This window comes from Cavia porcellus, unplaced genomic scaffold, assembly GCF_034190915.1.
Source record: "Cavia porcellus strain 051 isolate PalLab524CR breed Dunkin Hartley unplaced genomic scaffold, mCavPor4.1 scaffold_24, whole genome shotgun sequence".
In the NCBI taxonomy this organism is placed as follows: domain Eukaryota; kingdom Metazoa; phylum Chordata; class Mammalia; order Rodentia; family Caviidae; genus Cavia; species Cavia porcellus.
In genome coordinates, this window is record NW_026947507.1 from 58,237,651 (window position 1) to 58,253,813 (window position 16,163).

The window sequence follows — 16,163 nt, forward strand, 5'->3', positions numbered from 1 at the left end:
TGAGAGAAACATTACGGGGTGGTGTGAATCGGAGTGTCTGAATTAGGATAGGCAGTGAGTGGCAATGTAGGATGGAAAAAAGCACCACGGGGTGGTCAGCATGGGGAGCTCAGGAAACATTCATTGGCAATGCAGGATAGGCTGCTGAAAAACATCGCGAGTTGGTGTGCATTGTATGGGTGTGTAACATTGCATTCACTAGTAGGAGTGAGAAAAACATCACGGGTTGGTGTAAATCGGAGAGTCAGAATTAGGATAAGCTGTGAGAGTCAATATAGGATGGAGAAAAGCACTACGGGGTGGTCAGCATGGGGAAGTAAGGATACATGCAGTGGCAATGTAGGACAGGTTTCTGAAAAACATCGCGGGGTGGTGCACATTGTAACGGTTTCTAACAGGCCATTCACTAGTAGGAGTGAGATAAACATCACGAGGTGGTGTGAATAATACGATCTGAATTAGGATAGTCAGTGAGTGGCAATGTAGGACGGAGAAAAGCACCACGGGGTGGTCAGCATGGCGAGGTCAGGAAACATGCAGTGGCAATATAGGATAGGTTTCTGAAAAACATCCCGTAGTGGTGCGCATTGTATGGGTGTGTAACATTACATTCACGAGTAGGAGTGAGAAAAACATCACGCGGTTGTGTGAATCATAGGATCTAAATTAGGATAGGCAGGGAGTGGCAATCTAGAATGGAGAAAAGCACCACGGGGTGGTCAGCATGGGGAAGTCAGGAAACATGCAGTGGCAATGTAGAATAGGTTTCTGAAGTACATCGCGGGGTGGTGCGCATTATATGGGTGTGTAATATTACATTCACTAGTGGGAGTGAGCAAAACATCACGGGGTGGTGTGAATCATAGGATCTGAATTAGGATAGGCAGTGAGTGGCCATCTAGGATGGAGAAAAGCACCACGGCGTGGTTAGCATTTGTAGGTCAGGAAACACGCAGTGGCAATGTAGGATAGGTTTCTGAAAACAACGTGGGGTGTTGCGCATTGTATGGGTTTGTAACATTACATTCAGTAGTAGGAGTGAGAAAAACATCACGGGGTGGTGGGAATCAGAGGGTCTGAATAAGGATAGGCGGTGAGTGGCAATGTAGGATGGAGAAAAGCACCCCTGGCTGGTCAGCATTGGGAGGTCAGGAAACATGCAATGGCAATGTAGTATAGGTTTCTGAAAAACATCACGAGGTGGTGCGCTTTTTATGGATGTGTAACATTACATTCACTAGTAGGAGTGAGAAAAACATCACGGGGAAGTGTGAATTGTGTTGTCTGAATTAGGATAGGCAGTGAGTGGCAATGTAGGATGGAGAAAATCACCACTGGGTGGTCAGCATGAGGAGGTCAGGAAACATGCAGTGGCAATGTAGAATAGGCTGCTGAAAAACATCGCGAGTTGGTGTGCATTGTATGAGTGTGTAACATTACATTCAATAGTAGGAGTGAAAAAAACATCACGGGTTGGTGTGAATCAGAGAGTCAGAATTAGGATAAGCAGTGAGAGTCAATATAGGATGGAGAAAAGCACTACGGGGTGGTCAGCATGGCGAGGTAAGGATACATGCACTGGCAATGTAGGATAGGTTTCTCAAAAACATCGCGGGGTGGTGCGCATTGTATGGGTTTCTAACATTACATTCAGTAGGAGGAGTGAGAAAAACATCATGGGGTGGTGTGAATCATAGGATCTGAATTAGGATAGGAAGTGAGTTGCAATGTAGGATGTAGAAAAGCACAATGGGGTGGTCAGCATGGGGAGTTCTGGAAACATGCAGTGGCAATGTAGGATAGGTTTCTGAAAAACATCGCGGGTTGGTGCGCATTGTATGGGTGTGTAACATTCTATTTACTAGTAGGAGTGAGAAAAACATCACTGGGTGGTGTGAATCAGAATGTCTGAATTAGGATAGGCAGTGAGTTGCAATGTAGGATGGAGAAAAGAACCACGGGGAGTTGAGCATGAGGAGGTCAGGAAACGTGCCGTGGCAATGTAGGATAGTTTCCGAAAAACATCGTAGGGTGGTGCGCATTGTATGTGTGTGTCACATTACATTCACTAGTATGAGTGAGAAAAACATCACGGGGTGGTGTGAATCGGAGGGTCTGAATTAGTATAGGGAGTGAGTAGCAATGTAGGATGGAGAAAAGAACCACGGGGTGGTCAGCATGGGGAGGTCAGGAACCATGCAGTGGCAATTTAGTATAGGTTTCTGAAATACATCGCGGGGTGGTGCGCATTGTATGGTTGTGTAAAATTACAATCACTAGTAGGAGTGAGAAAAAGAACAAGGGGTGGTGTGAAGAGGAGGGACTGAATAATGATAGGCAGCGAGTGCCAATGTAGGATGGAGAAAAGCACCACGGGGTGGTCAGCATGGGGAGGTCAGGAAACATGCATTGGCAATGTAGGATAGGTTTCTGAAAAACATCGCGGGGTGGTGTGCATTGTAAGGGTTTCTAACAGGCCATTCACTAGTAGGAGTGAGAAAAATATCACGGGTGGTGGGAATCGGAGTGTCTGAATAAGGATAGGCAGTGATTGGCAATGTAGGGTTTAGAAAAGCTCCACGGGGTGGTAAGCATGGGGAGTTCAGGAAACATCCAGTGGCAATGTAGGATAGTTTTCTGAAAAACAACGCGGTGAGGTGCACATTGTAAGGGTTTCTAACAGGCCATTCACTAGTAGGAGTGAGATAAACATCACGAGGTGGTGGGAATTATACGATCTGAATTAGGATAGTCAGTGAGTGGCAATGTAGGACGGAGAAAAGCACCACGGGGTGGTCAGCATGAGGAGGTCAGGAAACATGCAGTGGCAATATAGGATAGGATTCTGAAAAACATCGCGTGGTGGTGCGCATTGTATGGGTGTGTAATATTACATTCACTAGTAGGAGTGAGAAAAACATCCCGGGGTGGTGTGAATCATAGGATCTGAATTAGGATAGGCAGTGAGTGGCAATGTAGGATGGAGAAAAGCACCACGGGGTGGTCAGCATGCGGAGGACAGGAAACATGCAGTGGCAATATAGGATAGGTTGCTGAAAAACCTCGCATGGTGGTGCGCATTTTATGGGTGTGTAACATTACATTCACTAGTAGGAGTGAGAAAACATCACGAGGTTGTGTAAATCGGAGGGTCTGAATTAGGATAGGCAGTGAGGGGCAATGTAGGATGGAGAAAACACCACGGGCTTGTCAGCATGGGGAAATCAGGAAACATGCAGTGGGAAAGTAAGATAGGTTTCTGAAGTACATCGCGGGGTGGTGCACATTATATGGGTGTGTAACATTATATTCTCTAGTAGGAGTGAGGAAAACATCATGGGGTTTTGTGAATCAGAGGGTCTGAATTAGGATAGGCAGTGAGTGGCAATGTAGGATGGAGAAAAGCACCAAAGTGGGCTCAGCATGGGGAGGTGAGGAAACATGCAGTGGCAATGAACGATAGGTTTCTGAAAAACATCGCGGGGTGGTGCGCAGTGTATGGGTGTGTAACATTACATTCACTAGTAGGAGTGAGAAAAAAATCAAGGGGTGGTGTGAATCGGAGGGTCTGAATAAGCATAGGAAGTGAGTGGCAATGTAGGATGGCGAAAAGCACCACGGGGTGGTCAGCATGGGGAGGTCAGGAAACATGTAGTGGCAATGTAGGATAGGGTTCTGAAAACAACGTGGAGTGTTGCGCATTGTATGGGTGTGTAAAGTTACATTCAGTAGTAGGAGTGAGAAAAACATCACGGGGTGGTGTGAATCGGAGGGTCTGAATAAGGATAGGCGGTGAGTGTCAATGTAGGATGGAGAAAGGCACCACGGGGTGTTCAGAATTGGGAGGTCAGGAAACATGCAATGGCAATGTAGGATAGGTTTCTGAAAAACATCGCGAGGTGGTGCGCATTTTATAGATGTGTAACATTACATTCACTAGTAGGAGTGAGAAAAACATCACGGGGAAGTGTGAATCGGATTGTGTAAATTAGGATAGGCATTGAGTGGCCATGTAGTATGGAGAAAAGCACCACGGGGTGGTCAGCATGAGCAGGTCACTAAACATGCAGTGGCAATATAGGATAGGTTTTTGAAAAACATCGCGGGGTCGTGCGCATTGTATGCGTTTGTAACATTGCATTCACAATTAGGAATGAGAAAAACATCACGGGGTTGTGTGAATCGGAGTGTTCGAATTAGGATGGGCACTGAATGGCAATGTAGGATGGAAAAAAGCAACACGGGGTGGTCAGCATGGGGATGTCATGAAACATGCATTGGAAATGTAGGATAGGCTGCTGAAATACATCGTGAGTTGGTGTGCATTGTATGGGTGTGTAACATTACATTCACGAGTAGGAGTGAGACAAACATCACGGGTTGGTGTGAATCGGAGAGTCAGATTTAGGATAAGCAGTGAGAGTCAATGTAGGATGGAGAAAAGCACTACGGGGTGGTCATCATGGGGAGGTAAGGATACATGCAGTGGCAATGTAGGATAGGTTTCTGAAAAAGATCTCGGGGTGGTGCGCATTGTATGGGTTTCTAACATTACATTCACTAGTAGGAGTGAGAAATACATCACGGGGTGTGTGAATCAGTGGGTCTGAATAAGGATAGGCGGTGAGTAGCAATATAGGATGGAAAAACGTACCACGGGATGGTCAATATGGGGAGGTCAGGAAACATGCAGTGGAAATGGAGGGTAGGTTTCTGAAAAACTTCATGGTGTGGTGCGCATTGTAAGGGTTTCTAACAGGCCATTCACTAGTAGGAGTGAGAAAAATATCACGGGTGGTGGGAATCGGAGGGTCTGAATAAGGATAGGCAGTGATTGGCAATGTAGGGTTTAGAAAAGCACCACGGGGTGGTAAGCATGGGGAGTTCAGGAAACATGCAGTGGCAATGTAGGATAGTTTTCTGAAAAACAAAGCGGTGAGGTGCACATTGTAAGGGTTTCTAACAGGCCATTCACTAGTAGGAGTGAGATAAACATCACGAGGTGGTGGGAATTATACGATCTGAATTAGGATAGTCAGTGAGTGGCAATGTAGGACGGAGAAAAGCACCACGGGGTGGTCAGCATGAGGAGGTCAGGAAACATGCAGTGGCAATATAGGATAGGTTTCTGAAAAACATCGCGTGGTGGTGCGCATTGTATGGGTGTGTAATATTACATTCACTAGTAGGAGTGAGAAAAACATCACGGGGTGGTGTGAATCATAGGATCTGAATTAGGATAGGCAGTGAGTGGCAATGTAGGATGGAGAAAAGCACCACGGGGTGGTCAGCATGGGGAGGACAGGAAACATGCAGTGGCAATATAGGATAGGTTGCTGAAAAACATCGCATGGTGGTGCGCATTTTATGGGTGTGTAACATTACATTCACTAGTAGGAGTGAGAAAAACATCATGGGGTTGTGTAAATCGGAGGGTCTGAATTAGGATAGGCAGTGAGGGGCAATGTAGGATGGAGAAAACACCACGGGCTGGTCAGCATGGGGAAATCAGGAAACATGCAGTGGGAAAGTAGGATAGGTTTCTGAAGTACATCGTGGGGCGGTGCGCATTATATGGGTGTGTAACATTATATTCACTAGTAGGAGTGAGAAAAGCATCACGGGGTGGTGTGAATCGGAGGGTCTGAATTAGGATAGGCAGTGAGTGGCAATGTAGGTTGCAGAAAAGCACCAAAGTGGGCTCAGCATGGGGAGGTCAGGAAACATGCAGTGGCAATGAAGGATAGGTTTCTGAAAAACATCACGGGGTGGTGCGCAGTGTATGGGTGTGTAACATTACATTCACTAGTAGGAGAGAGAAAAAAATCAAGGGGTGGTGTGAATCAGAGGGTCTGAATAAGGATAGGAAGTGAGTGGCAATGTAGGATGGTGAAAAGCACCACGGGGTGGTCAGCATGGGGAGGTCAGGAAACATGTAGTGGCAATGTAGGTAGGTTTCTGAAGTACATCGCGTGGTGGTGCGCATTGTATGGGTGTGTAAAATTACATTCACAAGTAGGAGTGACAAAAACATCACGGGGTGGACTGAATCATAGGATCTGAATTAGGATAGGCAGTGAGTTGCCACGGAGGAGGGAGAAAAGCACCACGGGGTGGTCAGCATGGGGAGGTCAGGATACATGGAGTGGAAAGGTAGAATAGGTTTCTGAAATCCATCGTAGGGTGGTGCGCATTGTAAGAGTTTCTAACTGTCCTTTCACTAGTAGGAGTGAGAAAAACATCACGGTGTGGTGTGAATCATAGGATTTGAATAGGATAGGCAATGAGTGCAATGTAGGATGGAGAAAAGCACTTTGGGGTGGTCAGCATGGTGAGGTCAGGAAACATGCAGTGGCAATGTAGAATAGGTTTCTGAAAAACATCGCGGGGTCGTGCGCATTCTATGGGTGTGTAATATTACATTCACAAGTAGGAGTGAGAAAAACATCACGGGGTGGTGTGAATCGGAGGGTCTGAATTAGGATAGGCAGTGAGTGGCAATGTAGGATGGAGAAAAGCTCCAAAGTGGGCTCAGCATGGGGAGGTCAGGAAACATGCCGTGGCAATGTAGGATAGGTTTCTGTAAAACATCGCGGGGTCGTGCGCATTGTATGGTGTGTAACATTACATTCACTAGTATGAGTGAGAAAAACATCACAGGGTGGTGTGAATAGGAGGGTCTGAATTACAAAAGGCAGTGAGTGGCAATGTAGGATGGAGAAAAGCACCACGCTGTGGCCACCATGGGGAGGTCAGGAAACATGCAGCGGCAAGGTAGGATAGCTTTCTGAAAAACATCGCGGGGTGGTGCACATTGTAAGGGTTTCTAACAAGCCATTCAGTAGTAGGAGTGAGAAAAACATCACGGGGTGGTTTGAATCATAGGATCTGAGTTAGGATAGGCAGTGAGTGTCAATGTAGGATGTAGAAAAGTACAACGGGGTGGTCAGCTTGGGGAAGTCAGGAAACAAGCAGTGGCAATGTAGGATAGGTTTCTGAAAAACATCGCGGGAGGTGCGCATTGTATGGGTGTGTAACATACATTCAATAGTAGGAGTGAGAAAATCATCATGGGCTGGTGTGAATCATAGGATCTGAATTAGGATAGGCAGTAAGTGCAATGTAGGATGGAGAAAAGCACCACGGGGTGGTCAGCATGGTGAGGTCAGGAAATATGCAGTGGCAATGTAGAATAGGTTTCTGAGAAACATCGCGTATTGGTGCGCATTGTATGGGTGTGTAACATTACATTCACGAGTAGGAGTGAGAAAAACATCACGGGGTGGTGTGAATCGGAGCGTCTTAATTAGGATAGGCAGTGAGTCTCAATGTAGGATGGAGAAAAGCACCACGGGTTGGTCAGCATGGGGAGGTCAGGAAAAATTCTGTGGCAATGTAGGATAGATTTCTGAGAAACATCGTGGGGTGGTGCGCATTGTATGGGTGTGTAACATTACATTCACTAGTAGGAGTGAGAAAAAACATAATGAGGTGGTGGGAATCAAATGATCTGAATTAGGATAGGCAGTGAGGGGAAATGTAAGTTGGAGAAAAGCAACACGTTGTGGTCAGCATGGAGAGGTCAGGAAACATGCAGTGGTAATGTAGGATAGGTTTCTGAAAAACATCGCGGGTTGGTGCGCATTGTATGGGTGTGTAACATTCTATTCACTAGTAGGAGTGAGAAAAACATCACGGGGCGGTGTGATTCGGAGTGTCTGAATTAGGATAGGCAGTGAGTTGCAATGCAGGATGGAGAAAAGCACCACGGGGTGGTCAGCATGGGGAGGTCAGGAAACATGCAGTGGCAATGTAGGATAGGTTTCTGAAAAACATCGTGGGGTGGTGCGCATTGTATGTGTGTGTCACATTACATTCACTAGTAGGAGTGAGAAAAACATCACAGGGTGGTCTGAATCGGAGCGTCTGAATTAGGATAGGCAGTGAGTGGCATTGTAGGATGGAGAAAAGCACCACGGGGTGGTCAGAATGGGGAGGTCAGGAACCATGCTCTGGCAATGTAGTATAGGTTTCTGAAAAACATCGCGGGGTCGTGCGCATTGTATGGGTTTCTAACATTACATTCACTAGTAGGAGTGAGAAAACATCACGGGGTGGTGTGAAGAGGAGGACTGAATAATGATAGGCAGTGAGTAGCAATGTAGGATGGAGAAAAGCACCACGGGGTGGTCAGCATCGGGAGGTCAGGAAACATGCATTGGCAATTTAGGATAGGTTTCTGAAAAACATCGCAGGGTCGTGTGCATTATAAGGGTTTCTAACAGGCCATTCACTAGTAGGAGTGAGAAAAATATCACGGGGTGGTGTGATTTGGAGGGTCTGAATAAGTATAGGCAGTGAGTGGCAATGTAGGATGGAGAAGAGCAACACGGGGTGATCAGCATGGGGAGTCAGGAAACATGCAGTGGCAATGTAGGATAGGTTTCTGAAAAACATCGCGGGGTGGTGCTCATTGTATGGGTGTGTAACATTACATTCACTACTAGAAGTGAGAAAAACATCACGGAATGGTGTGAATCATAGGGTCTGAATTAGGATAGGCAGGAAGTGGCAATCCAGGATGGAAAAAAACACCACTGTGTGGTCAGCATGGGGAGGTCAGGAAACATGCAGTGGCAATGTAGAATCGATTTCTGAAAAACATCGCTGGGTTCTTTGCATTGTACGGGTGTGTAACATTCATTCAATAGTAGGAGTGAGAAAATCATCATGGGAGGGTGTGAATCATAGGATGAGATTTAGGATATGCAGTGAGTGAATGTAAGATGGAGAAAAGCACCACGGTGTGGTCAGCATGGTGAGGTCAGGAAACATGCAGTGGCAATGTAGAATAGGTTTCTGAAAAACATCGCGGGGTCGTGCGCATTGTATGTGTGTGTAGCATTACATTCACTAGTAGGAGTGAGAAAAACATCACGGGGTGGTGTAAATCAGAGTGTCTGAATTAGGATAGGGAGCTAGTGGAAATGTAGGATGGAGAAAAGCACCAAAGGGGGCTCAACATGGGGAGGTCAGGAAACATGCAGTGGCAATGTAGGATAGGTTTCTGAAAAACATCGTGGGTGGTGTGCATTGTATGGGATATTAACATTACATTCACTAGTAGGCGTGAGAAAAACATCACGGGGTGGTCTGAATCATAGGATCTCAGTAAGGTTAGATAGTGAGTGGCAATGTAGAATGGAGAAAAGTACCACGGGGTGGTCAGCATGGGGAGGTCAGGAAACATGCAGTGGCAATGTAGGATAGGTTTCTGAAAAACATTGCGGGTGGTGTGCATTGCATGGGTTTGTAACATTACATTCACTAATAGGAGTGAGAACAGCATTAAGGGGTGGTGTGAATCGGAGGGTCTGAATAAGGATAGGCAGTGAGTGGCCATCTAGGAAGGAGAAAAGCACCACGGGGTGGTCAGCATGGGGAGGTCTGGAAACATGTAGTGGCAAAGTAGGATAGTTTTCTGAAGTACATCGCGGTGCGGTTGGCATTGTATGGGTGTGTAACATTACATTCACTATTAGAAGTGAGAACAACATCACGGGGTGGTGTGAAAAATAGGATGTGAATTAGGATAGGCAGTGAGTGGCAATCTAGGATGTAGAAAAGCACCACGGTGTGGTCAGCATGGGGAGGTCAGCAAACATGCTGTGGCAATCTAGGATAGGTTTCCGAATAACATCTTGATGTGGGACGCACTGTATGTGTGTGTCACTTTACATTCACTAGTAGGAGTGAGAAAAACATCACGGTGTGGTGAGAATCGGAGGGTCAGAATTAGGATAGGCAGTGAGTGGCAATGTAGGATAGAGAAAAGCACCACGTGGTGGTCAGCATGGGGAAGTCAGGAACCATACAGTGGCAATGTAGTATAGGTTTCTGAAAAACATCACGAGGTGGTGTGCATTGTATGGGTGTGTAACATTACATTCACTGTTAGGAGTGAGAAAAACATCACGGGGTGGTTTGAAGAGGAGGGACTGAATAATGATAGGCAGTGAGTAGCAATGTAGGATGGAGAAAAGTACCACTGGGTGGTCAGCATGGGGAGGTCAGGAAACATGCATTGGCAACGTAGGATACGTTTCTGAAATACATCGGGGGGTGGTGTGCATTGTAAGGGTTTCTAACAGGCCATTCATTAGAAGGAGTGAGAAAAACATCACGGGGTGGTGTGAATCATAGGATCTGAATTAGCATAGGCAGTGAGTGGCAATGTAGGATGGAGAAGAGCAACACGGGGTGGTCAGCATGGGGAGTCAGGAAACATGCAGTGGCAAAGTAGGATAGGTTTCTGGAAAACATTGTGGGGTGGTGCGCATTGCATGGGTGTGTAACATTACATTCACTAGTAGGAGAGAGAAAAACATCACGGGGTGGTGTGAATCGGAGGGTCTGAATAAGGATAGGCAGTGAGTGGCAATGTAGGATGGAGATAAGTACCACGGGGTGCTTAGCATGGGGCGGTCAGGAAATATGCAGTGGCAATGTAGGATAGGTTTTTGAGAAACATCACGTGGTAGTGCGCATTATATGGGTGTGTAACATTACATTCATTAGTAGGATTGAGAAAAACATCACGGGGGGTGTGAATCATAGGATCTGAATTAGGATAGGCAGGGAGTGGCAATGTAGGATGGAGAAAAGCACCACGGGGTGGTTAGCATGGGGAGGTCAAGAAACATGCAGTGGCAATATAGGATATGTTTTTAAAAAACATGACAGGGTAGTGCGCATTATATGGGTGTGTAGCATTACATTCACTAGTAGGATTGAGAAAAACATCACGTGGCGGTGTGAATCATAGGATCTGAATAGGATAGGCAGTGAGTGGCAATCTAGGACGGAGAAAAGCACCACGGGGTGGTCAGCATGGGGAGGTTAGGAAACAGGCAGTGGCAATGTAGGATAGGTTTCTGAAAAACATCGTGGGGTGGTGCGCCTTGCATGTTTGTGTAACATTACATTCACTACTAAGAGTGAGAAAAACATCACGGGGTGGTGTCAGTTATAGGTTCTGAATTATGATACGCAGTGAGTGGCCATCTAGGATGGAGCAAAGCACCACGGGGTGGTCAGCATGTGGAGGTCAGGAAACATGCAGTGGCAATGTAGGATAGGTTTCTGAAAAACATCGCGGGGTGGTGCGCATTGTAAGGGTTTCTTACATGCCATTCATTAGTAGGATTGAGAAAAACATCACAGGTGGTGTGAATCATAGGATCTGAATTAGGATAGTCTGTGAGTGGCAATGTAGGACGGAGAAAACCACCACAGGGTGGTCAACATGGCGAAGTCCGGAACCATGCAGTGGCAATATAGGATGGGTTTCTGAAAAACATCACGGGGTTGTGCGCATTGTAGGGGTGTGTAACATTACATACACGAGTAGGAGTGAGAAAAACATCACGAGGTGGTGTGAATCATAGGATCTGAATTAGGATAGGCAGTGAGTGGCCATCTAGCTTGGAGAAAAGCACCACGGGGTGGTCAGCATGGAGAGATCAGGAACCATGCAGTGGCAATGTAGGATAGGTTTCTGAAAAACATCGCGGGGTGTTGCGCATTGTATGGGTGTGTAACATTACATTCAGTAGTAGAAGTGAGAAAAACATCACTGGGTGGTGTGAATTGGAGGGTCTGAATAAGGATAGGCGGTGATTGGCTATGTAGGATGGAGAAAAACACCACGGGGTGGTCAGCATTGGGAGGTCAGGAAACATGCAGTGGCAATGTAGGACAAGTTTCTGAAAAACATCGCGGGCGTTGCGCATGGTATGGATGTGTAACATTACATTCACTAGTAGGAGTGAGGAAAACATCATGGGGTGGTCTGAATCATAGGATCTGAATTAGGATACACAGTGAGTGGCAATGTTGGAGGGAGAAAAGCACCACGGGGTGGTCAGCATGGGGAGGTCAGGAAACATGCAATGGAAATGTAGAATAGGTTTCTGAAAAACATTGCAGGGTGGTGCGCATTGTAAGGGTTTCTAACTCTCCATTCACTAGTAGGAGTGAGAAAAACATCACGGGGTGGTGTGAATCATAGGATCTGAATTAGCATAGGCAGTGAGTGGCAATGTAGGATGGAGAAGAGAACCACGAGTTGGTCAGAATGGGGAGGTCAGGAAACATGCAGTGGCAATGTAGCATAGGTTTCTGAAAAACATCAGGGGTTGGTGCGCATTGTATGGGTGTGTAACATTCTATTCACAAGTAGGAGTGAGAAAAACATCACGGGGTCTTGTGTATCGGAGGGTCTGAATTAGGATAGGCAGTGAGTGGCAATGTAGGATGGAGAAAAGCACCACGGGGTGGTCAGCATGGGGAGGTCAGGAAACATGCAGTGGCAATGTAGTATAGGTTTCTGAAAAACATTGCGGGGTGGTGCGCATTGTATGGGTGTGTAACATTACATTCACTAGTAGGAGTGAGAAAAACATCACAGGGTGGTGTGAATCATCGGATCTGAATTAGGATAGGCAGTGAGTTGCAATGCAGGATGGAGAAAAGCACCACGGGTTGGTCAGCATGGGGAGGTCAGGAAACATACGGTGGCAATGTAGAATAGGTTTCTGAAAAAACATCGCGGGGTGGTGCGCATTGTATGGGTTTCTAACATTTCATTCACTAGTAGGAGTGAGAAAAACATCACGGGTTGGTGTGAATCATGGGATCTGAATTAGGATAGGCAGTGAGTGGCAATCTAGAATGGAGAAAAGCACTACAGTGTGGTCAGCATGGGGAGGTCAGGAAACATGCTGTGGCAATGGAGGAGAGATTTGTGAGAAACATCGCGGGGTCGTGCGCATTGTATGGGTGTGTAACATTACATTCACTAGTAGGAGTGAGAAAAACATAACGAGGTGGTGGGAATCATATGATCTGAATTAGGATAGGCAGTGAGTGGCAAAGTGGGATGGAGAAAAGCACCACGTTGTGGTCAGCATGGGGAGGTCTTGAAACATGCAGTGGCAATGTAGTATAGATTTCTGAAAAACATAGCGGGGTGATGCCCACTGTATGGGTGTGTAACATTACATTCACTAGTAGGAGTGAGAAAAACATCACGGGGTGGTGAGAATTGGAGGGTCTGAATGAGGAAAAGACGATGAGTGGCTATGTAGGATTGAGAAAAGCACCACGGGGTGGTCAGCATGGGAAGGTCAGGAAACATGCAGTGGCTATGTAAGATAGGTTTCTGAAAAACATTGCGAGGTCGTCCGCATTGTATGGGTGTGTAACATTACCTTCACTAGTAGGAGTGAGAAAAATATCATGGGTTGGTGTGAATCGGAGAATCTGAATTAGGATAAGCAATGAGAGTCAATGTAGGATGGGGAAAAGCACTACGGTGTGGTCAGCATTGGGAGGTAAGGATACATGCAATGGCAATGTAGGATAGGTTTCTGAAAAACATCGCGGGGTGGTGTGCATTGTATGGGTTTCTAACATTACATTCACTAGTAGGAGTGAGAAAAACATCACAGGGTGGTGTGAATCGGTGGGTCTGAATAAGGATAGGCAGTGAGTAGCAATGTAGGATGGAGGAACGTACCACTGGGTGCTCAATATGGGGAGGTCAGGAAACATGCAGTGGCAATGTAGGATAGCTTTCTGAAAAACATGGTGGGGTGGTGCACTTTGTAAGGGTTTCTTACAGGCCATTCACTAGTAGGAGTGAGAAAAACATCACGGGTGGTGTGAATCATAGGACCTGAAATAGGATAGGCAGTGAGTGGCAATCTAGAATGGAGAAAAGCACTACAGGGTGGTCAGCATGGGGAGGTCAGGAAACATGTTGTGGCAATGTAGGATAGATTTCGGAGAAACATCGCGGGGTTGTGCGCATTGTATGGGTGTGTAACATTACATTCACTAGTAGGAGTGAGAAAAACATAATGAGGTGGTGGGAATCATATGATCTGAATTAGGATAGGCAGTGAGTGGCAATGTAGGTTGGAGAAAAGCACCAAGGGGAGGTCACCATGGGGAGTTCTGGAAACATGCAGTGGCAATGTAGGATAGGTTTCTTAAAAACTTCGCCGGGTGGTGCACATTGTATGGGTTTCTAACATTACATTCACTAGTAGGAGTGAGAAAAACATCACGGGGTGCTGTGAATCGGAGGGTCTGAATAAGGATAGGAAGTGAGTGGCAATGTTGGCTGGAAAAAAGCACCACGGGGTCGTCAGCATGGGGAGGTCAGGAAACATGTAGTTACAATGTAGGATAGGTTTCTGAAGTACATCGCGGGGTGGTGCGCATTGTATGTGTGTGTAACATTACATTCACTAATAGGAGTGAGAAAAACATCACGGGGTGGTGTGAATCATAGGATCTGAATTAGGATAGGCAGTGAGTGGCAATGTAGAATGGAGAAAATCACCACGGGGTGGTCAGCATGCGGAGGTCAAGAAACATGCAGTGGCAATGTAGGATAGGTTTCTGAAAAACATGGCGTGGTTGTGCGCATTGTATGGGGGTGTAACATTACATTCACTCGTAGGGGTTAGAAAAACATCATGGGGTGGTGTGAATCCTAAGATCTGAATTAGGATAGGCAGTGAGTGGCCATCTAGGATGGAGAAAAGCACTACGGTACGGTGAGCATGGGGAGGTCAGGAAACATGCTGTGGCAATATTGGAGAGATTTCTGAGAAACATCGCAGGGTGATGCGCATTGTATGGGTGTAAAACATTACATTCACTAGTAGGAGTGAGAAAAACATAACGAGGTGGTGGGAATCATATGATCTGAATTAGGATAGGCAGTGTGTGGCAAAGTAGGATGGAGAAAAGCACCACGAGGTGGTCAGCATGGGGAGGTCTGGAAACTTGCAGTGGCCATGTAGGATAGGTTTCCTAAAAACATCGCGGGGTGGTGCGCATTGTATGGGTGTGTAATATTACATTCACTAGTAGGAGTGAAAAAAACATCACGGGGTGGTGTGAATAGGAGGGACTGAATAAGTATAGGCAGTGAGTAGCAATGTAGTAGGGAGAAAAGCACCATGCTTTGGTCAGCATGGAGAGGTCAGGAAACATGCAGTGGCAAGGTGGTATAGGTTTCTGAAAAATATCGCGGGGTGGTGCGCATTGTGTGGGTGTGTAACATTACATTCACTACTAGGAGTGAGAAAAACATCACGGGGTGGTTTGAATCATAGGATCTGAATTACGATAGGCAGTGAGTGGCAATGTAGGATGTAGAAAAGCACCATGGGGTGGTCAGCATAGGGAGGTCAGGAAACATGCAGTGGCAATTTAGGATAGGTTTCTGAAAAACATCGCGGGGTGGTGCGCATTGTATCGCTGTGTAACATTACATTCACTAGTAGGAGTGAGAAAAACATCACGGGATGGTATGAATCATAGGATCTGAATTAGGATAGGCAATGAGTGGCAATGTAGTATGGAGAAAAGCACCACGGGGTGTTCAGCATGGGGAGGTCAGGAAACATACAGTCGCAATGTAGAATAGGTTTGTAAAAGACATCGCGGGGTGGCACGCATTGTATGGGTTTCTAACATTACATTCACTACTAGGAGTGAGAAAAACGTCACGGAATGGTGTGAATCGGAAGGTCTGAATAAGGATAGGCAGTGAGTGGCAATGTAGGTTTGAGAAAAGCACCACGAGGTGGTCAGCATGGGGAGGTCGTTAACCATGCAGTGGCAATGTAGTATAGATTTCTGAAAAACATCGTGGGGTGGTGCGCATTGTATGGGTGTGTAACATTACATTCACTTGTAGGAGTGAAAAAAACATCACGGAGTGGTGTTAATAGGAGGGTCTGAATTAGGATAGGCAGTGAGTGGCAATGTAGAATGGAGAAAGGCACCAAGTGGGGGTCAGCATGGGGAGGTCAGGAAACATGCATGGTAATATAGGATAGGTTTCTTAAAAATATCGCGGCTTGGTGCACATTGTATGGGTTTCTAACATTTCATTCACTAGTAGGAGTGAGAAAAACATCACGGGGTGGTGTGAATCATAGGATCTGAATTACAATAGTCCGTGAGTGGCCATAAACGATGGAGAAAAGCACCACTGTGTGGTCAGCATGTGGAGGTCAGGAAACATGCAGTGGCAATGTAGGATAGGTTTCTGAAGAACATCGCGGAGTGGTGCGCATTAT